The sequence below is a fragment of the Humulus lupulus genome, chromosome 3, assembly GCF_963169125.1.
Source record: "Humulus lupulus chromosome 3, drHumLupu1.1, whole genome shotgun sequence".
Lineage (NCBI taxonomy): Eukaryota > Viridiplantae > Streptophyta > Magnoliopsida > Rosales > Cannabaceae > Humulus > Humulus lupulus.
Window position 1 is genome coordinate 238080860 of NC_084795.1, and position 25075 is coordinate 238105934.

Below are 25075 nucleotides of genomic sequence, written 5' to 3' on the forward strand. Positions count from 1 at the left end.
TTTGTCCATTTCTTGATGCTATAGAATGGTTGTCTGTCAAATCTCGAAATTCCTGCAGTAAATGAAATGAGAAGTTATTTTGAGTAACTTCCTGATTTGGTCTGATTTAGGCCATTAACGAGATTGGTTGGCTTAGATGTTTTTAAACTCTATAAATATTAGGCCTAAGCAGCAGTCATTCTTAACCTCTTCACTATTTCTAACGCTGTATGCTTTTGAAGAGTTATTCTATTTGTAAAGAGTAGTTTTTGGTATACTATCTCTTTGTTTGTTTGTGCTTTGTGTTGTTTATTCTTGAACAGGTCATAAAGTTTGTGTCCATGACATACAAGTCTTCGGGAGAAGATTTCCGTAAGTCTTACTTCGGGATGAAGTAAGCACTCATCAAGATCAGAAGGGATTTCGTGCTCTTGGTGATTATCAAAATCAGATTATTAAAGTGGAGTACTTCAAGGTTGCGACAAAGTTTTAGAGGGAGTCTAAACTTGTATAAGTCAATTGCTTTTTGTACTTTTGAGACTTTACTAATTGATTTTATCTCTGAGCGTAGCCCCATGGAGTAGGTTTTCCGAACCACGTAAAAAACTTCTTGTGTCACGTTACTTTAAGTTTATTTAGTATCTATTCGTATATTCTAGTCTATCAACATTCTGTCATGATATATCAGAATATCTGTTTGATCAAACAATTATTTAACAGTTCCGCATTAATTAAATTGTTTATTTAAATTCAGTAGGTAATCTTAAAAAATGGAATTTCATTCCAGATTTTGATTTGTTGATCATTTAAGCTTAGGAACAAATGGAACTTGAGTAGCTTAATTCTATAAAGCCAAGTTTTAAGGGTTTTTTGCTTCCTATTATTAAGTTATTTTATGCATAGGGATCATTTACTTTATTTAGATTTGATGAATTGGATTTCTAGACATGATTATTGTTTACCTTGTAAGGTTACTTCGTAAATGTGGGAATATGTTATTGATCAGTAGCAATATTCATACTTGTTAGTTTTTGAAGTTGGTAGGTGTGATAGATTATTATATACTATTGCTACTAAAATATATTACAATACATATATACATATATTAAATTTTTCTATGTTGCAGCATATTTTGATGGGATGGTAAATTTAAATTTTTTTCCATTCTAGTTACTCATATCTCTTCCGAAAAGGAGGAAGGATTATTGGGAGAGATTATAGGCTTTTGTATCATAATTATAAGATTCAATTCAAATTGTACCAAAACTTCACATAATAATAATAATGTTGACGCGGTTTTTCGCCAACAATGAATTATATGAATGAATAGGATGGATTAGTGCTTGATGATAAACCATAATCAGAAAAATGATAATTATCGAGAATGTGGAAACTAATTTCAGAGAAAGATGGTCACTCCTTTTTTTACGTGGTTCGGAGGTTAAAATCCCCCTAGTCCACGAGTCAATATTATTTATCTATCCTTACTATTTCTTACAGAATATTTTCATTACAAGCAGAGTCCAACCCTCAACCCTTCCCAGGGTCTTGGTATTTATAGGAGAATGGTCCATGGGTAAGTGCTGGGGTCATCCTGTGATCCTTTGATCCCCCCCATCATATCTGTTACATCAATGATTAATATTTACATTTTACAGTGAAGTGTGATCTAATCAATAGGTAAAGATGGGTAATGGGCTGCATGGCCCAAATCAGGTGTGGGATGTCTGATCACGTACGTTTATATTGCATATCCGGGAATTCGGGAATAAAACAGACACATGATGTCTGGTATGCGCACGTTTATATTACGTGGTTGACTTTATACAGACATGGGGGTATGTCAGGCCTCTGACGCACCACGAGCTTAATGTTGCACCAGCTCGTGGCTTCTAATATGTCGACACAATGGCTCCAAGCGATGAGCAGCTAAATGATCCATCAGCTCGAGCTAGTTGTTTAGGGGACCGTAACAAACAGCTCCGGGTGAATGGTGGACACGTGGCCGATCGGTTTAGGCCCTTTTCTAGCTCAACAAAGTGCGTGCGGATATTCAGGGCATACATTTTCCCCCCAAGCCCCTGCTCGTGACCCATGACGTCTTCTTTGATCTTCACAGTGGGGGCTTTTAAGCTTCCTTTTTGACTCCTCATGTCCTGCCCACCCCTTGGGTGTCGGACACGTGGAACTCCGTGGTTGGCGTCTGTTCGGATTTTGAGGATTGTATTAAATGGCCTAGCCACCTTTTTGCTGCCGTTTCATCTTTCGAGTTATGACCCTTGTATCTCGCATTAATTTGATCGGTTGGTCCTCAGTTCCTCATGCCTCTTACATATATATAAGGTTGGCAGTTTTCAGTACTAGTCACCCTTTATTCGAAATTTTCCTTTATTTCCTCTATTTCAAGTTTTAGAAGCTCTTCTTCTTCTTCTGGTCATAATCCCAGAAATTCCCACATTCCTGCCACAAGAGCCTTTCAGAAGTCTAGCCTTAAGGATTCCACCAGGGCTCTTATTCCTACGTTGCCTGCAACTTTCATTCGGAATATACTTTGAAAGTTCTCTATCCGTTGTATGTTTTGATTTCCTTGTTTCTTCGCTATGCAAGACTACGTTTCATAGTCATAAACGATATGTTGTTTCTTTTGTTGGTTTTTGGGGCATAGGTTCCGATTCTAGGCATATTGAGTATACCTAAAATTATGTCTAGGAATGCGATGTTCATAACTAGGTAATTTCTTGGTAACTTTCTGGGTAAATTTAGGAAACACCCATTTGGAATATGGAAGGTGAGAGGTTTTAGGGTGTAAAACCGGGTCGCTTAAGGGTCATGCTTCCTAGGTGGTTTTCCCCTCAAAACCTCTCCTCCAAGGCAAGTAATAATCTAAGAGTCCTGACACAAGGATCCCTGGATATCAGGGATCCGTTGGAAACTTAGGCGCGTGGCTATGGCAGCGCGTGGCGTCACACCTCACGGGCTAAGATTACCTTAGCTCGTGCATGAAAAACCCTTCTTCTCGCGCTGCTTGTCCTTTCTTAGCTTTTAGGTCACCTACTAAGTTTTTTTTTCTCGTTCTTGTTCGCCAGGCGATCGGATGGGGCCCAAAAGAATGTGTCCAAGAAAAGCACGGCCAGCTCATCGTCCCAGCAATCCAGCAGGGGAAAGGAGGTCGCGGTTGAATCCCCCATCCCTCAGTTCGGTCCCACAGTGGAGAGGGAGATCGAGCTGGGACCTGACACTTACTTTGAGGCGGAGAGGATAGCCTTGAAGATCATGACCCAAAGGAGGGTCAATAAGATTATGCTATCCCATAACATCGAGATTGGGAGTGGCACTCTTATCGCCCGACCTCCCTTTGAGGGGGAGAGGAGCTGCGCATCCCTCGAGGAAGAATTCGCGGCCTAGAGTGACGAGCACTTGAGGGCCGGGGCCTTCCTCCCCCTCGACCAGTATTTTGACGACTTCCTCAACTATATGAAGTTGGCACCATTCCAACTTCCTCTGAATTCGTATCGTCTGCTGGCCGGGCTGAGGTATCTTTTCCAGAAGCAAATGTGGGAGGTCCCCACCCCTGCGAATATCCTCTACTTCTTTTGCCTCAAGGCCAGCCCGAATCAACGGGGACGAGGCGACGAATCTACTACCTGACTCGCTTCCCGAACTCACCTGCAGTCATCGAACTGCCCAGCCATCCCAACGACTTCAAAGACCAGTTCTTTATGTCGAATGGGTTTCGAAACTGCGAACACCATTATTTCAACCGTCCTCATAAGTTTCCTTTCTATTCTCAGTTCGTGAAATCATTATATTATTTTTTTTCTTTTCGCGTGTATACTGATTGGAGCATCACCGTGCAGCCATTTTTGCGAGGACAGCCAAATCAGTGACCCTTGGGGGTCAATACGACACTTTTGCGGGGCTTCCACCTAATGAGAAGGACTACCGCCAGCTCGTGTCTGATGAGACGATGTTGGTGTGTAAGTTAATTTTTGCGGGCCAGACGCTGGCCTTGAGGAGGATGCGGGATAACTACCCAGTAGCTCGCGAGCTGGCGCCTATCCCCGACGGAGACACCACAATCGGCGACAGTGACGAGCAGGACAAGGAAAATGAAGTACCGCTCGTGCGAAAAAGGCAAGCTCTTGAGGCTGCTCGGGGCCCCGATGTGGAACGGGCTCAATCGAGGGCTGCAGCCGGCCCCTCCGGCCAAGGTAACCCATACCCTTTTAGGGACCTAGACAGAGTTGCCGCATACCTTAGGCTTGTTAGGTTTAACCCAAACCAGCTCATACACAGCCACCAAGATGACCCGGACCGTAACATAACCCTGCTCCAGTGTGTAGATCAACTAGTATTACGCCATGATATGGGCCGTTCTAGGGGTACCATAGTAGTAGATAACACCTTGTCCTTTAGGCCGGCCTTCTTTGAGGAGTACGGAACCAACCTGAGGTCGTGGTCCTCCCTTCTAGAGGGTGTAGTCGCCCCAGGACTTAGGCAATACATAGAGGAGTCCAGTCCTGAGGTAGATCCGGACCCAGAACTCTTTCCGATTCATGAAGTAATAAACTTAGACTCCCCCATAGAAGCTCCGAGGCCGGAGCTCGTGGCAATAGATTCCTCCTCTAGCTCGGAGGGTAGGAATTTTTCAATGCACCTTTAGATTTCCCTTGTGATAAAACAACCTTACATGAATAATAACATCCTTTTCTTGTTGTTTTAGGCGAGGAGATGGCACAACCCGGAGACAGCAGCCTGCGCTCCATCTTCCATGGGGAACCCTTCCTCCGGGCCATCCGGGCCATTGGTAAAGAGACCCTGGCTGACCAAGAAAACTCCTCCTGCCTCTGGGACAACCTCCAAGTCCCCTACCAAGGGGAGAAGTCAGATCCATGCAGCCACAGAGAATATGCCTCCACCTCCCCCACGACACCCAGCCCCTACTCGGGAACAGGTGGCACCAGCTGGAACTCCGCCAGTCCCCGCTCCCACTATGCGCATCTCGGTTAATTCCCAAGATCTAGAGAAAATCCCAAACACCTTCCGGGGGACGGTCTATGAGACCGCGAGCTATATGGTGGAGCATTATTACAAGGCCAATCCGAAGGACTTGAGGGAGATCGAGGCGAGGAGCCCTGAGAATTTCATAGAGTCTGCGCTGGGGATAAACCTCACGGTAAGATTACTTAGTTAAATTCTTTTGCTTTCTTCCCAGCACGTGCCTTACTTTCTTTACTTCTTTGCAGGCGGCTTTGGCCCTACACCGCAGCGTAGCTTAGTCCAGGGTCAGGAATGACGAGCTCAGGGGCGAGCTCAAGACTGCTCAGGCCGCTCTCGCATCTGCTCAACAACAAGAGCAAAGTGCCAAGGCTGCCTTGACGGCTGCCCAAGAAGGCAAGCAGGCTGCGCAGGTCTCCTTGGCCTCTGCGAAGGCTGAGCTCTCGGAGGCTAGAGCTATGCAGCTGGAGGCCGAGGCCGCCATCGAGGCAGAGAAGGTGTCCTCCAGCTCCTCCATGGAGGCCATGCTCTACCACTGCTGGGCCTTCAACCAGGACAGCGACTTCTCTTTCCTGGCCCCCGAGGTGTGGGAGCCTTATCTCGAGAAGTTCAAGGCTCGTCTTCAACAGGATCCACCTTCTGAGACTGGGGAGACCTCTGCTGCCGGCGAGCAAGAAACTGAGGGGGTGACCTCTTCGGGGCGTCCTGGGGAGTCCTAGTTTTATTATTTTTGTTTAAAGAACCTCTTTCTCTCTTTTTTTTTTTTGTAACCTACAATTTTTGGCTTGACACGAGGTTATTTTCCTCGAGACCATTCATCTGTACTTTTAAACATCTATTTTTCACTTAGTCCTTGATTTCGATTATATATATATATTTTGTATGTCTATAACTCGTTCATCCAAAACTAAGGGAATTAAAACTTAGTTCGTGTTAGTATAATTGATGCCTTGTGTTTTTTAGGAGAAACATTGGCCGATCAATTTTTACTAACTTCCAAGTTTTTACCTAGTCGTATCCAGGATTTTAATTTAAAACTTAGTTCGCGTTAGTATGTTTGATGCCTTGTGTTTTTTAGGAAAAACACTGGTCAATCACTTTTTACTAACTTCCAAATTTTTACCTGGTCGTATCCAGGATTTTAATTTAAAACTTAGTTCACGTTAGTATGATTGATGCCTTGTGTTTTTTTTAGGAAAAACATTGGTCAATCACTTTTTACTAACTTCCAAGTTTTTACCTGGTTGTATCCAGGATTTTAATTTAAAACTTAGTTCGCGTTAGTATGATTGATGCCTTGTGTTTTTTAGGAAAAACACTGGTCAATCACTTTTTACTAACTTCCAAGTTTTTACCTGGTCGTATCTAGGATTTTAATTTAAAACGTAGTTCGCGTTAGCATGATTGATGCCTTGTGTTTTTTAGGAAAAACACTGGTCAATCACTGTAATGCCCTGGATAGCCAGGACTCCTACACTGTGTACTTATAAAGGTGCAGGACTTGCTAATCAAGTCATTTAGTCAAAATGTGTCACTAAACCATAAATGTGCTAAGGATAAAATGGTTTTGGTCTCAAAAGATACATTCCATATACTTAAACAAATTTACATATGGGATCCCAAAAAGGAATAGTGTTTTAAAGCTAGTTTACAAAATTTCCAAAATACAGACTACCATCAGCCACTCTAAGGCAAAACAGACATTTATAGCTTTTCTATTCCTGTTATCCTCTCAACCATGGCGGCTGAGCAACTGGTCATGTACATTCCGCTCACAAAGCTCTCCAAGTCAGCGCTGATCAAGTTTGCCTTTGCCTTTGCCTGCACCACGTAGCACCCGTGAACCAAGGCCCAGCAAGAAAACATATTACATATCTCAACAATCATATCAAGAGAATAATTCTTCACACGTAATCAACCACTTAACATTCCACATTAATCACATAGCATGTAATCAGAATCAAAAATGCAACCAATCATTAATAACAGTCAAATCACATAATAACTAGGGCCGACATCTTAGGCTGCACCCTTTGTTTACCCCACTGACTCCGGCCTGCTTAAATCAAGCTCAGTGCATAATAAGCTGTCCTCGACTACCAGTGGCCGAGCCGCGCCCTGTGCGCAAGTGTAACCTTTGGCACTCTTAGGCCATTGGTTTACTATTTACATGGCATAATACCATTCTTTTCAATGCATACATATTAGGGAACCCTTAGTCCCATTACAAATACACAACCAGGTGCAGTTTTCTTACCTTTGGCTTCCAAGTGAACTAGTTACGAGCGATGCTCCTTGAGCGTGATCCGATCCCCGAGCCCTAGCTTAGCACCTAGTAACAATCAAGATAAAGGATACCATCAACAATCTTAAATGAGCTTCTAGACAAAGTTCTAGTCTCCGGAACATTGAACTTCACCAAACATGGTAAAAGATTCAATCCCGAGTACCCTAGGTTAAATTCCTAAGCCTAGAATCTCAAAATTCCAAAATCCCTTAAGGGTCGTGGCATTAACCACCCATGCTGCGGCATGGCCCCAACCAGAGACCTCCCATTGCCCAAAAACAGCTAAGGGCCGCGGCCCTACTCAGACCATGCCGCGGCCTGCCCTCCTTCCTCAGCACACATCAGCTTCGAAGGGTCGCGGCTCACCAAGAACTATGCCGCGGCCCGACCCCTTCGAACCCAGAAAAACCTCCATTTTTTACTCTCAAACCTCATGCAAACTCACTCAAATCTACCCTAATTCCACAACTCAATTATCCAAAAACTTCCCACAAGATTCCAGCAACATAACCCAACTGAAACCTAGACTAGAAACCCATCAAAAACCTATTTCAATCACTGAAACTTTCTAACTCAAGAACTCAAAACCCAGTCATGGAAACACTATAACTCAACCATTAAACCTTAAATTCGAGCCTACCTCAGCTGCAGAACCAATCCTCCAAGAGCTTTCTGAGCTAACTTCCAAGGTTCTAGCCTCAATTTAATCTTCAAATCCAAAACCCAAAAACCACTTAGAACACAACCAAAATAATAGAATTTCAACAACAGAAAATGAGAATAAATCTTTACCTTAGTCCTGGTTGAATTCCTTTGCTAAAATTGAGCTAATCCCTCAAGACCTAAGCCTAAATCATAGAGCTTTCAGCTGAATTCCCTTAGATTCCAAGAGTTTCTTTGAGAGAGAAAGGGAGAAAGAGGAAAGAGTCGGTTTATTATGTTCTACTGTTTTCTGTAGCTCCTTAAGTCTATCCTTAGGCAATTAAGCTAATCCCAAAGCTCGGGGTACCAAAATCGTCCCTGAGGGCAAAATGGTAAAATTTCCTAATATTCCCACCTAAACTTCCTAACCTCAAATATATCTCCAATTATTTATTTTCATAACCCGATAACCTAAATAACCACCCGATACCTTAAACACCCCTTGACTTGTCCAAAGTCAAATATTAAGCCCCGTTGTGACTTTCCCGCTATCTAGCTCCCTAAGATCGCCTCAAGTCATCTGCTGCAGATTTACCCACATAATAATGTGGTTCTCACAAGTATAACATTTAATCACATTTATATTCATATAATCATGCAAGCATGCTTATCATGTAATCATGCATTAAGTCAATAAATTCACACATAAACCAATTATGCCCTCCTGGCACACTAATCAAGGCCCTTAAGCCATATTAGTGATTTTGGGTCGTTACAATCACTTCTTACTAACTTCCAAGTTTTTACCTGGTCGTATCTAGGATTTTAATTTAAAACTTAGTTCGCGTTAGTATGATTGAGGCCTTGTGTTTTTTAGGAAACACAGTGGTCAATCACTTTTTACTAACTTCCAAGATTTTACCTGGTCGTATCCAGGATTTTAATTTAAAACTTAGTTCGCGTGCCTTGTGTTTTTTAGGAAAAACACTAGTCAATCACTTTTTACTAACTTCCAGGTTTTTACCTTCTTCTCGAGGTATATGCCCCCCAAGTAATCAGAAAGAGAACTTTCTCGGTTACTTTGGACACGCTCTTTCAAATCCACACGCACACGGAAACATACAACGATATAAGAAAATACTTCTCATTTTTTAATAAAAAGGGTGGCTTTTATAATTAAGCCTTACAAAGGTATGATGATTGATAATATTTCTTTAGGTGCACAGCGTTCCATGTTTGTGGGGCTGTTTCTCCATTAAGCCGAGCTAGTTTAAAGGTCCCTTCCTTCACAACTTCCATTATTTGATAGGGTCCTTCCCAGTTTGGTCCTAAAGCTCCGTCCTTGGGATCCTTACCAGCTAAAAAGAGTCTTCGGAGCACCAGGTCGCCTAAGTTAAAGATGCGTCGCTTGACCCTTGAATTAAAATAACAAGTGATTTTTTGTTGATAATGTGCGAGCTGTAGCTGCGAAGCTTCTCATTTTTCATCAATTAGATCGAGGGACGCGCTGAGCAATTTATCATTCTGCTCTGGGCTGAAGGCCCGAACCCTGTGCATAGCAATCTTTGTTTTGACAGGAAGGACGGCCTTACTTCCAAAAGTCAGGGAAAAAGGAGTATGCCCCGTCGAAGTTCGATGTAAGGTCTGGTATGCCCACAGCACCTGCGGGAGCTGTTCGGGCCAAACTCCCTTAGCCTCGTCCAGCCTCTTCTTAAGGCTCGCCTTAAGCGTCTTATTTACAGCCTCGACCTATCCATTAGCCTGTGGGTAGGCCACTGAAGAGAAACTCTTAATTATGCCATGTCTTTCACAAAATTCGGTGAAGAGATCGCTATCGAACTGGGTTCCATTGTCCGATACGATCTTCCTTGGCAATCCGAACCGGCAGACGATATTCTTAACCACGAAGTCGAGGACTTTCTTCGATGTTATTGTTGCCAGGGGTTCTGCTTCTGCCCACTTCGTGAAATAATCAATGGCCACTACTGTATAGCGAACTCCTCCTTTTCCCGTGGGCAGAGCTCCAATTAAATCAATTCCCCAGACCGCAAATGGCCACGGGGACGAGATCATCTTTAGCTCGACTAGTGGAGCTCGGGCGATTGTGGCAAACTGCTGGCACTTGTCACACTTTCGGACATAGGAAATTTAATCCTTCGATAGAGTGGGCCAATAATATCGTTGCCTTAAAATCTTTAAGGCCAGGTTTTGCCCCCCAGTGTGATCCCCACAAAAGCCTTCATGCACCTCCTGCAAAATAGTCTTGGCCTCATCTGGCATAACACATCGCAGAAGAGACAAATAAATACCACATCGGTACAACATCCCGTCTACAATTGTATACCTCGGAGCTTGGTAAAGTATCCTCCTCGTGTTGTTTTACTCTTCAGGTAACTTTCCTGTTGTAAGGTATTTGACTATGGGAGTCATCCAGGTTGGTCTGGCGTCGATCATCTCGACCTCTCTTGTAACCTCCTCCTCGCTTGGCCTTTCCAAGAATTCTACTGGTATCAGGCTTAAGGTTTCGGCCTCCCTGGAGGTGGCGAGTTTTGCTAGAGCATCTGCGTTGGCGTTCTGCTCACGAGGGATCTGCTCGACTCGGCTATATTCAAAATCAGACAGCTCCTTCTTCACCTTGGCCAGGTAGGCCGCTATCTTGGCTCCTCGCGCCTGGTATTCCCCTAATACTTGGTTTACCATGAGCTGGGAGTCTTTGTAGCACTGGACGACCTTGGCCTTCAACTCCTTAGCCACTCTAAGCCCAGCTAATAGAGCTTCGTACTCTGCCTCATTGTTGGACGCCTCGAACCCGAACCGTAGCGCGGAGTGGAAACGATGCCCCTCTGAGGATATCATAATGATTCCAACTCCGAACCCGTTCTCGTTAGATGAACCATCCACAAAAAATCTCCACATGGCCTTCACCGGTTCTCCCAAAGGTTCATCTTGGAATCCAATGCATTCAGCCATGAAATCAGCCAGAGCTTGGCTTTTGATTGCAGTCCGTGGGACATACAATATTTCGAATTGGCTGAGCTCAATAGCCCATTTCAATAGACGCCCCGATGCCTCAGGTTTCTGAAGTACCTGCCTTAAAGGTTGATCGATCATGACGTGGATTAAGTGGGATTGGAAGTACGACCTAAGCTTTCTGGAGGCCATGATAAGGCAGAAAACCATATTTTCCATTAAAGGGTATCGTGATTCAACTCCGAGAAGTCTTTTGCTAATGTAATAGACCGGCTTTTGAACACGACCCTCTTCTCGGACTAGCACAGCACTAGCCCAATCTTCCATAATAGCTAAGTAAAGAAAAAGAGGCTCTCCTACCGTCGGTTTAGACAACACTGGCGGCTCGGCTAAATGTGCTTTTAGATCGAGGAAGGCTCGCTCGTATTCCTCGATCCATTCAAATTTTTTATTCCCTCAGAGCAGGTTATAGAATGGCAAACATTTGTCGGTTGACTTAGAAATAAACCTATTAAGGGCTGCCACTCTTCCTGTTAAACTCTGGACGTCCTTTTGCGACCTAGGCGGCGCCATCTCGATCAGTGATCTGATTTTGTCAGGGTTCGTCTCTATCCCTCTAGTGTTGATTAAGAATCCTAGAATTTTCCCTGACACCACCCCGAATGTACACTTTTGGGGATTCAACCTCATACCATACTTTCTAAGGATCTCAAAACATTCCTTCAGATCGGGAACATGGTTATTGGCAGTTTTTGACTTGACCAACATGTCATCAACATACACTTCCATGTTTTTACCGATCTGATTAGCAAACATTCTGTTGACCAATCTCTGATATGTAGCTCCTGTATTCTTCAGCCTGAAGGGCATGACCTTATAACAATAAACGTTGGTCGGAGTCATGAAGCTAGTATGCTCCTGGTCTGCAAGATTAATAGCGATCTAGTTATAACCGGAGTATGCATCCATGAAGGACATGAGCTCGTGCCCCGCAGTGGCATCCACCAACTGATCAATTCTTGGCAAGGGGAAGCAATCTTTGGGGCATGCTTTATTCAAATCAGAAAATTCGATGCAGATCTGCCACTTTCCGTTGGCTTTCGGGACCAGGACAGGATTGGCGACCCAGATCGGGTATTTTGCCTCGCGAATAAAGCCGCATTTTAAAAGTCGAGCTACTTCCTCTTCTAGGGCCGCAGCTCGGGTCGTGCCCAGGCGCCTCTGTTTCTGGGACTTCGCAGGCATGTTTTTGTCCAAGTTAAGGGTATGCATGGCGACGCTCACTACAAGAAAAAATGCTTTTAATAACACCGAAAATGTGTTATCAAAACATACGATAACACTTTCTGATGTGTTAAGACCGACTATGTTATCGTAGGTCAGGGTACTTTACATAACACTTTATCAGTGTTATACAGATGTGTTATTGTATTGTCAACGATAACACAATTTCTGTGTTATTTTAATATATAGATAAGTGTTGAATTATGTTATTTATAGTCAATTATATAACACATTTTTTTTGTTATACTACACTTTAGTATAACACTTTTTTTGTGTTATACTACACTTTAGTATAACACATTATTTGTGTTATACTACACTTTAGTATAACACATGTGTTATATTAGCTCGGAGAAACATAATCTTTTTTTACTTACACAAAACTAGGAAAACAAATATGAAAGTTGAAGCCAAATAAGGTAACATAAATAAATTTTTATTAATTACTCAAATGTAATTACAATATTTAGTCTACTAGCCTAGGCTTAAGAAATCATATTACAACATAATTTATGCCCATTACAGATTCCTTTATCACTAAATACAAAACAAGAAATGTATACAAAAATTAGTGAAATACATTCTTCCATTCTTTGCATCAATATCTCGATGGCTTTGCAGCCAATATGGAATAAACACCACAAGGCAAAACCAGAAAACTGCATGATCTCAAATAAAGATGCATAAACGCGATAGGCGATCCTAAAAGACGAACAAGAAAAGAAGCTCATCATCTCAAAGCCATCTTAATAGAATTTAAAAATTAATTTACATACTTATTTAAGTTACACTTGTATAGAATTTAAAAATTAATAACAAAATCAATTCACATAGGAGAAAATACAAGGACTGATATTCAGCATATAATCACACCGAACAACATACATGAGCAGGGGAATTAATTTCAATAATAAAGAAGGGCAGGAAGAAGCATCGTCTTTTTAAAAACTGTAATCAAAGGACTCATTTAACAATATACCCAAGTAGTAACCTGATACTCGTTTCTCTACTTATGCTTTGACATAAACGACTCAGCAGAAATTTTAAGCAATTTACTGATTGTTCAACATGGATCCAATTCATCTGCCATTGATCCCATTTTCTGCATGAAGAAGTAAGCAATCCAATTCATGAATCAAGCTTTTGAAACTCATGAAACAACTTCAGTTACTAGTTCATATCACATCAAACAAATTAGTTTCAAACACTACTATAAATAAGTAAGCAATCTAATTCACCAACATGCATTACTCTTTATGCATACTGTATGATATTGTATCTTAATGGTGAGCTTCATAAGAATCAACTATATGTTCGATATAATTTGACTAGCAAGTTTGAACTCAATTACCTGGACTATATGCCTTTGAGACAAAGTAAGTATTCCAACCAAGCGATAGTACAGAAACTTGAAAATGAAGCCAATACTTTGGAGCTTGTTTTGGTGATTGTCCCAAGTAAGCTTGTGCATAGAACTTTCTCAAGTTCTTTGTAACATTGTCTAAACTTAAATACTGTGCCTTAATTCTAGTGTTCTTTTGACTTGAGTCAGTATAAAATGCATCTAACTCGGTGTCAATAACAAAGGTTCACAAGAAACAGAAAATGAGACATGACAAGCAAATTTCTTAAGCTAAAAAGTACAGGGAATCCATGATTTTCTGTTTACATGAAGAAAAAAAACACTAAAACACATGTATTTCTACTCCAAACAATATGATCCAATTTTCAACTTCTTGCTACAACTTAGTAACTCTCCATTAAATATTCAAAACTAAAACACCAAAATCAGAGCATACTTTTCCAATAATATTAACTCTCCATTAAATATTCAAAACTAAAATACTACTTTCTAGTTACCAAATAGCAACCAAAATTGACTTTTCCTACCCTCTTCATGTTTCTTTTCTACTTCTCATTGATAAGTTCTAACAAGACAAATCTATAATTCTTTTCCACTTCTCAAATAGTTGGACCAGAAAACTTGAGAGCTACCAAATAAAATAATAAAATATGATACCTCTCGATAGGTAAGAACATCCATTAAAGTAACAAATGGTACATCTTTGTGGTCAATCTCTGCCACAAAAGAGAAGCCAAAGCAGTAAGAAATGGATTCTCATTGTCACATGTATTAACCAACAGCAAAAGATGTATCACTAATGACAGTTAAAACATAACTAATGGCTATGTCTGGTGTAAAAGCATGAACTCATATAGTAGAACACTATAATAAAGTCCAATAAATACTTTAAAAACTTACATCAAATGCTTTACTCCAAAAAATGTATATATATAACGTTAACAACTTCAATACACACGAATTTAATTATATAAATCTACATATATAGAGGAACACATTATGGTACTAATTCTAGTGAACTTGGTACAAGCAACCTTTCCTTTTACTGAAGTGCCACCAGAGGAGTTGAGCACCTGCATAACAAAGAGGTAGGATTTACAAAAGGTATCCTACTATTCTCAGGCACATGCCCAAGGACAATGGCCTCAAATGCAGAAAATGAGGGACACTGGAATACCTCTCAGCAGACATCAAAACAAACTAATAATGGACTGTTTTCATATGAAATCTATAGAAAATGTAGCATCAAATTAACCTCTGTTGTGCTCTTTCCTTCCCGGGCATTATAATTTATATTGGCATCTACAACTTTCTGAGAAGGAAAAAAACAAATTAATTAAATGATGATATCAGAATTCAAAATAAGCATGCACTTAGATATCAATATGTGTTGTAAAAAATAACTTTTCTTACTTATGAATCGTGAATTTGAAGCTCAATGCATTTACTTTTGTTTTTCAAAAGGAAACCCCTCGATAAGGAGGTTTAGATTGTGGTAATACAACAACAATAAAAATTTAATAACAATGAGTTCTCAACTTTGGTAATTTTAAAATTAAGTCTTCAAGATAACCAACAAATTGACAAGCAAAGGTAAGCCAGCCCTGCCTTGCAGCCAGTTACGAATAAGACAATATTTACACAGATATATGTGTTCATGCATAGATTACACAGCTTTACATACCTCATGCTCAGGAAATGCCCCAATAACTCTTGCAATGTACTATTTTTGCACCTGCCCTGCTTCAATTTGTGACAAATGCACTGTATTAAAGTGAAGAAAGAATATATCATGACTAAAAATACTTGTACTTACACTAAGTGCTGGAGAAAAGAGAAATACCCTTTTGTTTTACATATTAATGGATACAAAGACAAATGTTTCTTCTAATAATAAGTAGCTACCAATATACTTGTAAAAAAAAAAAGAAAAAAAAAGTAGCATAAAAAGCAGTACATAAGAAGCAGCAACAGCAGAAGAGAATGATTCACTATTATCAGCCTCTTTATGTGTTGTGGATGCCAAAAATCCACCAAATAAGAAATCTCTAGTCCATGATTAGAACAGAGGGATAAAGGCCACTTAATCATGCAATTGGACTCGAGCCTGTAGGCCCTTTTTGAATACAAGAGATTGTCTCATGAGAAATGTGGATGCTCGAAATTCAACAGTTATAAAAAGGCCAAAAGCATGTGATAGGCTCCCATAAACGCCTCGTGGGTACGCCAGATATGCTACAGGCATATCGCACCAACTGTTTTAGGGACCCATCTCGCGCCCATGCACGACACGGCCTCGCGTGCCCCCGCATCACAGCCTCGCGCGCCACCAAGGCCCCGCACCACGGCCTCGCGCAGCCACGCTCGCACACCAGGCGGCCTCGCGCCCCAGCAGGCCCTCAGCCTCACGTAGCCGCGCCCGCACACCAGGCAGCCTCGCGCCCCAACAGGCCCTCGGCCTCGCGCCCCAACAGGCCCTCGGCCTCGCGCCCCAGCAGGCCCTCGGCCTCATGCAGCCACGCCCGCACACCAGGTGGCCTCGCGCCCCAGTAGGCCCTCGGCCTCGTGCAGCCACGCCTGCACACCAGGTGGCCTCGCGCCCCAGCAGGCCCTCGGCCTCGCGCAACCACGCCCGCAGCATCAAGTGGCCATGCGAATGGGGGCACGCGTCAAAGGGCCTCACCCCCAAGGGCCACACATACCTAGTGGCCTCGTGTGCCTCGCCTTGCGCACCGGCCACGTCAAAGGCCTCAAGAGACATAGCCTCCACTAAACACCCTTCAGCCATATACCAGGGGCCTCGTAGTGTGGGGGCTGTAAAGTGATGGTTTCACAAGATGAGACCCTCATCCCATTTGTAGGCGTCATGCTTCATCACACACGCAGCAGGCCCCGTTGAAGAGGCCTTACCTCTTTTCCTGAGGTAAGTGCTACCAACGGGGTACCACTCTCCCTATGAGTCACATGAGATGAAGAGCAATAAGAGAGACCCAATAACTATTAGGTATGGAGCCAATAGTGGAATAGATGACTGAGTATATCGTTCATGTCAATACACTAGCTTCCCTACACTTAGTAGGACGTGGAATAGCCTTGAGCAGATACATGCCTTGGAGAGGCGAGAATAACCATCGGGTACATAGTACCCGTACGTGTACGGGTGCATGACGTACAACCATGAGGAGGACAGAAGCATGACCCTAACACCTGTATCACACAGGTAGTGGAAGTACGGATTTGTACAGAGAGTGGAGGCACTATATGCATGCCTCTGACTATGTACCAGGCTGACACTATGATCTTCTGCTCCACCACTCTTCCCATACCACTACAACCTGTGCTATTACCCTGACAGTGTACTTATGTACTATTTTGTCCCAAGGGACCACCATGTATAAGGGGCCATTAGAGCCCAACTATAAAAGGAGCTTGACCCCTCAGAATGAGGGGTTAGAAAATTCATTGTAAGCAGAGGCTATTGAGAAATATACCAAGACTTGCTCCATCATTTATCTGTGTTTACTTTTCCTTAAAGTTTATTCTCAGTTCTTATATAAACATCACCTGACTTACCTTTGAGTTTTCCGATCTAATTTCGTTGACGAGATTTCACCGTCAACATGTGTATATATACCTCTTGTAATTCACTATCCAAGAACAAGTTTAAGGATTTGGAATGCAATATTAATGAGAAATACTTAATCAAATCAAAGAGGTCTGGAGTAGTAATCTAAAATCATGAATATAAGAAATCACAAAATCATATTATCTATTTTTGTGTGAAATATATATGTTCTGATCTGTCTAAACATATGTGTGTATTTTTGTACCACTCCCAAGTTCAAAAGTAAGAAATAGTTTACTTTTTCCATGTGAAATATATATGTTCTGAACAGTAAAATACAATCTGAATTTTCTGTATATATTCTTGCTAACCTGGGGGCCACATCAGAAGAAGTTTGATATTCAAAGCAACAGTTTAGACTGCCAAAAGTCACTATTTCTGAAATGCATAAGAGATGGCCTATTAAACGTATAGTCATGAACATGAACATTAAATATATATAATCTACCAGTCACTTTAAATATATATATATAATCTACTCTACCTTATGTCAAGTGTTTAATAGTTTACACTATTACCAACAAATTACATGAACATTACATAAAATTTCCATAAAATACGTAATTCTACCTCTACATAGAACTCATCCTCACAAGTTTATGCAAATAATAAACTAAGCAACAGCTTTAAAAGAAAAAGAAAAACTCTACATAGCTAGTTGTGAAACCAAATCAACATAATCTCAAATACATTTCACAAATCTCACTTCAGAATTTCAGAATAAGACAATTTAGTATAAAATATTTAGGTGCACCACATAATGATTAATGGCAATCTAAAGACAATACAAGAACATACTCGCATAGCAAAATATATCAAACATTAATGAACATTAAAGAGATTAAACTTACGGGTTCAGCTTCTTCAAGAACACGAAGTTGTGATTGCTCATTGGCAAGAAGGTGAACAATATGTTCGAGCAAAAACTCTTTTCCTCTTAACTGTCTTTCTCTCCAACCTGGAAAAAGTGATCAATAAATAGATCAATATGATGGCCATGAAAGAAAAACTGAGAAAATACCTTTAACACCATCATTGTTTCAATTTGTTTGTTTACTTATTCTTAATGAATTGGACTAGGAATCAATAAATAGCTCCACACACTTGGTCCAATAAATGAGACTGGGAGGAATAATTTTACACAAGAAAACAATATGGAGATTATTTGCATTCATATGGATGCAAATCAAAGATGATGTTGTTGGGGTTTTATGCCCTAATTAAAACCCAAATTCTTTGTAATCTCATTTTATTATCAATAAAAGAATAGAAATCATTTTTTGACTTGGTCAATCACTTTGCTCACATGTTTTATTTTCATGATCATTTGTTTAATAAAAACTTCTATTAAATCCCAAGCATATAGCTAATCTTATTTATAGTGACGTAATCACAGTGGAATATAAATATGATTATATGTTCAAAATAAGTTAGTCCTAAGATTAGTCAGTGCACCTGATTTACACTGACTTGCCAATCTACGATATGATCTACTTACACATTACAGTGTTATGTTCTTTCCAGAACATTAGCAAAGTAGATAAGATCGGATGTATTTGTTACATCGGACATGACCGATATTGACAGTTGATAAGATAAGTAAACATACCGTTATTATCTATTCTAGTCATATCATATAGTTGACCATAGGTCAATTCAATCTCAATTCTGAGTGGTTAGTATTCTAACTAATTGTATTATTTGAGTTCTTTGACTTGTTCGTTACCAGCTTACCCTACAGACTAGCCCATACTTACATCTTGGGAACTCGGTAGTATAATTGAGTGGGAGTGTTAATCATAGATATGAACATCTATAGCTTCTGATGAAGAAGTGAAACGATGGTTTCCTTTTAGTTTGGTTCAAGGTGTTAAATAATAGAGATCTCATTTCAGTAATTAAATTAGTTTACTGAAATATCATTTACAAGGAACTAAGTGTTTTAAGGATAAAATACAATGAGGGGTAAAACAGTATTTTAGTCCTATCTCATTGTAGACCGTCTATAGAGGATTGAGTGACAATTATGGTTGTAACAATGGATAATTAATAGCGTATCTATATTTGTTATAGAGCGTTCTATGAATTCAAGAGTGCAATTCCAAGTCTATAGTGAAGTCACGAGGAATTAATAAGTTAGTAAATTTATTTGTTAGATTTATGATAACTTATTGGAGCTTGATTTCATAGGCACATGGTCCCCATTGTACCTTGGATAAAATCATCTAGATAGTCTCAATTAATTGATTTAATTATCAATTAGAATTATCAAAGTTGACTAGGTCAATTTTGGATAGTTTCCCAGAGTTGTGTAATTTTGATAAGAAAAGAGAAATTATGGCAAATTTATTAATTAAGATAAATTGGTATCTAAATTAATAAATAAGTTTAAATCAAGGTTCAAATTATAAATAATTAATTTGATAAAGGATTTAAATAATTATTTAATTAATTAAATCAATAGAAAATAATAATGGCCTTGATTTTAAGTCCAATGGGCTTATAATCAAATGGGAAATTTCACGGGCCTATAGCCCATGATAATTTTGACCTAGGGCTTCAAAATTGCTATTATTTTATTGATTTTTTAATTAAATTAAATGGCCTAATTGAGTCTATAAAATGAGTGCTTAGAGAGAAGTCAAAAAAAGAAGTTTGATAAGTCACAAGTCAGATTTTCTGATAATTTTAGATTCTCTCTAAACACAAGTCATTTTCTAAGCCTCTTTGTTATTTTCTCTTCTTCTCTCTATATCTATCTCATGTGTTGAGAATTGCCCACACTAGTCTAGGTGGTTCTAAGGATACATTGGAAGATTGTGAAGAAAATAGAAGATCGGTTCAGTTTCTTGATAATACTCTGCAACAGAGAGGATACAAGAGTTAGAGAAACTGAAGGAAGGACTCTTTAATTCCGCTGCGTATACTGTAAGTATTCTATTCTTTGTTTCTCTTTGAATTCAATTTTAGAAACATGTTTTAGGCTATCTCGTATTAATTTGTTTAATATTAGATATGCATGAAAATAAATAAAGATCATGTATAAGCTAATCCAACATATGTCAAAGTACTCAAGCATAGCAGCTTTCTTCTTTTTCCTATTTGTTCATGTTTTTGCCAGCCAGCAATGAAGAATGAAAGATAAAGGCTTGAATACAAAAGCCAATGTAACAATACATTTTCTGTACAGAACACATTCCAAATCAGTTTAAATGTACTTTCATTTGTCAGCTATTCTTCCAATCCAGGGAATTATCTTAACTATTATTTTATTGTACATACTATATAGAAATGATTTTGGAAGAAGAAAAAAAATGAACCACAATCTGCTTTCCATAAGAAATTTGCAATTCTTGTCGAATACAAATGTAAAGGAAAAAATGTAAATAATTTGGAATGGAACCAACACCATTAGTTAGAGATCTGAACAACCAGAAATTCAAGATGAAGATCAGAATCAGCAACAACTGCTTGTGGATGCATCAGACTGGGGCAGTCTCTCTTTAAAAATGTTCTTTCTGCCTACTAGTAAAAGCAACAATCAATAAAAGCCAAAAGAATCCAAAGTTTGAAACTTTCGAACACACTACTTCCATGATTTTAGAAACCACCAACAATTTAATAACAAACATGGTACTAGCTAAGCTCTTAAAAAATATCCTTCAGAATATGAGCCATGAAAATGGCTACTACTAGTTCTATAAAGCTATAATCAAAATCAAAGCAGGAAGCTTTATGTTGCACATTGAAACAGAGGCCACAATCCCACATATCTTAATGTATTTTCACAGAAAAGCAACCCCAATAGCATATTGAAAACAAGTACAGAGCAATTAGTTAAACATGTTCTGCTAGTTGTTCACTACCACACTAGCACTTCAATATTCTAGTGCCACACTATTCATTTCATATTTTCATTTGACATCTCTTTAGTAATTTTAAAGAAAGTACTAACAAAAATTTCAAGTACTAAAATTTATTTCCAAATAAAGAGACATTAAGCTCTTACCTTCATATAAAGCATAATCAAGGAGACACTAAAGTCTGATCTATGAATGAAAAATGTTGTTGCACCATAAAACTGGAAACAACAAGAAACAAAAAAGAAAAAAAAACAAGCTCAGTAATTCCAGAAAAGAAAAGATTAAAACACATCATAACAATTAAAAGATGACTTTTAAGATAGCTTTTTCAAACCCCAAAGGAAGTAGGGAAAGAGAGGGGGGCAGGTAAGTTTACAATAAGGAAATCAAGAGAAAAAAGGTATGTGCATAAATAAATTAAGTAAGAAAATTGGAATGCATCATAGCATAAATAGAAATGTGTCACTAGGAAGGTAAGGACTATGAATTATCTAATAGCTTTACAGTAAAAGAACCAAACAGGAATATCATAAACAAGGTCTCAAAGCATATCAAGCGACCAGCTATCATAGGAAACTAGACAGTGAGATAAATTATGCTTAAGAATTAATACATGTTCCCATTATGCTGTGGAAGTTGAGTGTATGCATGGCATACTTTTATTCTTAAAATATATTATTTACCTTCCGCCCAACACATCTTTCTTTAAGTTCTCTGATGTGTTTCTAGACTTGAGGAAGCTCCAGTGCACGTATAAAGTGATCTGAATCTATACCATACAGTACAAGTGAATAACAAGTTTACAAAGAAAAAAACCAAATCATCAAGTAAAAAAAGTAACAAAAAACTATTAATACGGGGAACTATTTTGTTAGACACGCAATAATATCATCAAGTAAACAATCTTAATATAAATATAAATAGACCAAACAATCTTAAAAAATGAAGAGTAGGAATTGCATACCCAGAAGAGCACTGACTAAACCCCCAGCACTAATCTCTAAATGCCATACATCTTCACCTTTCCTTACAGTAGAGACTAGTAATCTGTTAACAACTACCAATAACCATTGCCTAGCAGGCTTTTTATCTGGCTTTTTTCGCTGGTTTTCTGCAATTTGGACACAGTGATTATGAAAAGGTTAAAACCCTGGAAATGGTAGGCCAAGAGGGTATATGAATTCATTTCAAGAAAAGGAAAAGGATGTGTTGCTAGTGATTATGTCAGATAGAGAAAGAGGGTAGTGTACCTGTCTTGAAGATATGAGTTGTACTCGCGGATTGTAGGAATTGCTATTAGCCACCACAATATCAACCTATACACAATAACGGGGTTTCGAGGAGGAATCCACAAATAGAACTTCAAAAAAAAGGTGTTGAGCTCTACTGTGAGGAAGACGATAAAAAAAATAGCATAAACCAGACATAAAATAGTTCACATGTTTTATGCTAATTCTTTTGCAAAAAAATAAAAAAACAGGTGAGAAAAAATCTTACCCATTCGTCACCCTTCGGTCCCCGTCTGTCCCCGACCTTGCACAAGACACAGTCGACCACCACCTACACCGATCTAGCCCTCACCACCAAAGCACCGTCTGCATCCCATCATTGTCAACCTTTAGTCCCTGCCTACGTCCCATAGTCATCGAGCCTTAGTCCACGCCTGAGGGACAATCGGAGTAGCTCTTGCGGCAGAGCAGAAGAGGAATCAGAGAAACCATCAAAATTCAGAACCGGATCATGAAAGAAAAGAAAAACCATAAAAAAAAAAAGAAAACGAAAGTGATTTTCCCCTTTTATTTCTCTTTTTCTCGCTCGAGGATCCCAACGACTAGAAATTGAAGGTTGACAGAGAGATAGACGAGAGAGAGAGTGAGGAGTTCGGATGTAGTACCAAGCCGAAGAAATGGGGAAAGGAAATGGGTCTCAGAAATGTTGAAGGACAGGAAATGGGTCTCGGGTCTCAGAAATGTTGAAGGAATTGAAGGACAGGAATTTGTCTTTCGGGTCTCACAAATTTCAAGGTATCCCAAATGAAAAAAAATGCTAAGTGGCGGGATGTCTAATTATTACCGCCTTTTTTTTCCTAAAGTGGCCCAATATACTAGTCTAGCATAATACTTTTTTATTACTATTATATTCATGTGTTATGGAAAGGGGTATTTGGTGTAGTGGCTCGGGCTGATTCCTATCATGTCTTCATGAGACCAGGCGAACACATCTAGATTTTCTTGTAGAAATTTTAACATCTCCGCCTTTCTCTCATTACTAAGGTTTTTCTCGAGCCTAACCACCCTCGAAGGGTCTTTAGGATCGATGTTCACCTCTTCGAGCTCTTCAATAGCCTGGAGCTCGGATCTATCTTCGCCTATTCTCGGGTCGATATCATCACTCAAGGTGGTACATACGCCACCGGCTTTCTGAGGTTTTTCTATCCCAGGATCAGTTCTTACTTCCTGAGATTCCTCGTTCTCGCCCTGAATGGCCATCGTCTGCTGCCCAGGTTGTGACTTTCCCTTCATGGAAATGCTATAGCATTCCCTGGTAGCGAGCTGATCGCCTCGGACTGTACATATCCCCATAGAGGAGGGGAATTTGACTACAAGGTGGCGTACAAAAGTTATGGCTTCGAATGCCATCAACGTAGGTCGACCCAAAATTGAATTGTACGCGATGGGACAATTGATATCCACAAACTCGAGGAGTTTGGAAACAGTTCGTGGTCCCTCACCCAAGGTTATTACTAATTCGATCGTTCCTATCACTGCCGACCCTTCGCCAGAAAACCCATGCAACATCACGGAGGTGGCCTTCAGCTCGGTTACAGACAACCCCATTTTTTCTAGCGTGGACCGGAACAGCAGGTTCACCAAACTCCCATTATCAACTAGTATTCTCCTAACTCTCTGATTGGCGAGCTGGGTAGTTATGACTAGAGGATCGTTATGCGAGAACTGGACATGGCTAGCGTCCTCTTCGGTAAAACTGATTGGTTGCCTCTCCAATCGCTGCTGTTTAGGTAGATGCTGCTCCGGGATAAACTCCACTCCGTTATGGACCTCAGTTCATTGATGTATCTCTTCTGGGCACCTCTGCTCATGCCTGCCAGATAAGGGCCTCCGGAGATGGTGGTTATCTCTCCCCTTATTATGGGAGGAGGGGTATCCTAATTCACCTGGGCCCCGGGCTGGTTTATGGGAGCCTCCGTAGCTTGCTGACTGGTAGGGACTCGATTCCACGCATATTGAACCAAAGGTCTGGCCCTGATGAGTGTCTCAATCTCCTCCTTCAAATGCCTACAGTCATCTGTATTGTGACCGATGTCGTTGTGGAATCAACAGAATTTGGAAGGGTCTTTCTTAGCCTTCTGATTTTTCAAGGGCTCTGGCTTTTTCAAGGGAAGGCGGGCAGAATTCGCTAGGAAAATGTGCTCCCTAGTGTTTGTGAGTTCGGTATAAATCGCGTAGACCGGTTTGAACTTTTCCACGGGCTTGTTCTTCTTTTGACCGTGCTGGCCGCCCTCGCCATTCCCCTTTCTCTTGCTTCCACCCCCTTGGTTATTCTAGGCAACGGTCTGAGTCATTTTCACGACGTCTGTTTCAGCTCCAACGGGCTGGTCAGGGATTTGGCTGGTTCCCACGACCGATGCTTGCGCTTCTTCCAAGTTTATCCATTCCTGGGCCTTGTTCAAGAATTCATCTGCAGTGATGACACCTCTCCTCTGGATTTCTTTCCACAGCCCGCCCCCAACAAGGATTCCAGTTCTCATAGCCATGAGTTTGGAACTATCGTCCGCGTCCCTAGCTCGGGCCGCAACATTTGCGAACCTGCTCAGATAAGCTTTTAAGGGTTCCCCGAGCTGTTGCTTCACGTTTGCCAGGTTATCCATTTTGACGTGAGCCGCTTCAGAGGCTCGGAATGCCCTCTTGAAATCGGCAAAGAAATTCTTCCACGAGATGATCGACTGTTTCTTACACTGTTTGAACCACTTCCTAGCTGGCCCAATCAAAGTCGAAGGGAATATCAGGCATCTCAGCTCGGGGCTGATATTATGGTCTATCATC

The 25075-nt window shown here is 40.4% G+C and overlaps 1 long non-coding RNA gene across 7 annotated transcripts; it reads right to left on the bottom strand.

Annotated features, from left to right (window-relative positions):
- Positions 1–13211: 13211 nt before the first annotated feature.
- Positions 13212–23156, bottom strand: LOC133823502 (uncharacterized). 7 transcript variants are annotated; one of them, XR_009888381.1, is made up of 11 exons: positions 22509–23156; positions 22262–22371; positions 21976–22122; positions 21695–21780; positions 21158–21229; positions 18000–18106; positions 17460–17526; positions 15208–15263; positions 14779–14835; positions 13512–14596; positions 13212–13262 (listed from the first exon to the last, which is right to left on the bottom strand). It is a non-coding gene; the product is annotated as an uncharacterized LOC133823502 (long non-coding RNA). The 7 variants fall into 7 exon arrangements; XR_009888378.1 differs by having other exon boundaries at positions 22262–22397; XR_009888377.1 differs by having other exon boundaries at positions 22262–22327; positions 22509–23155.
- Positions 23157–25075: the final 1919 nt, after the last annotated feature.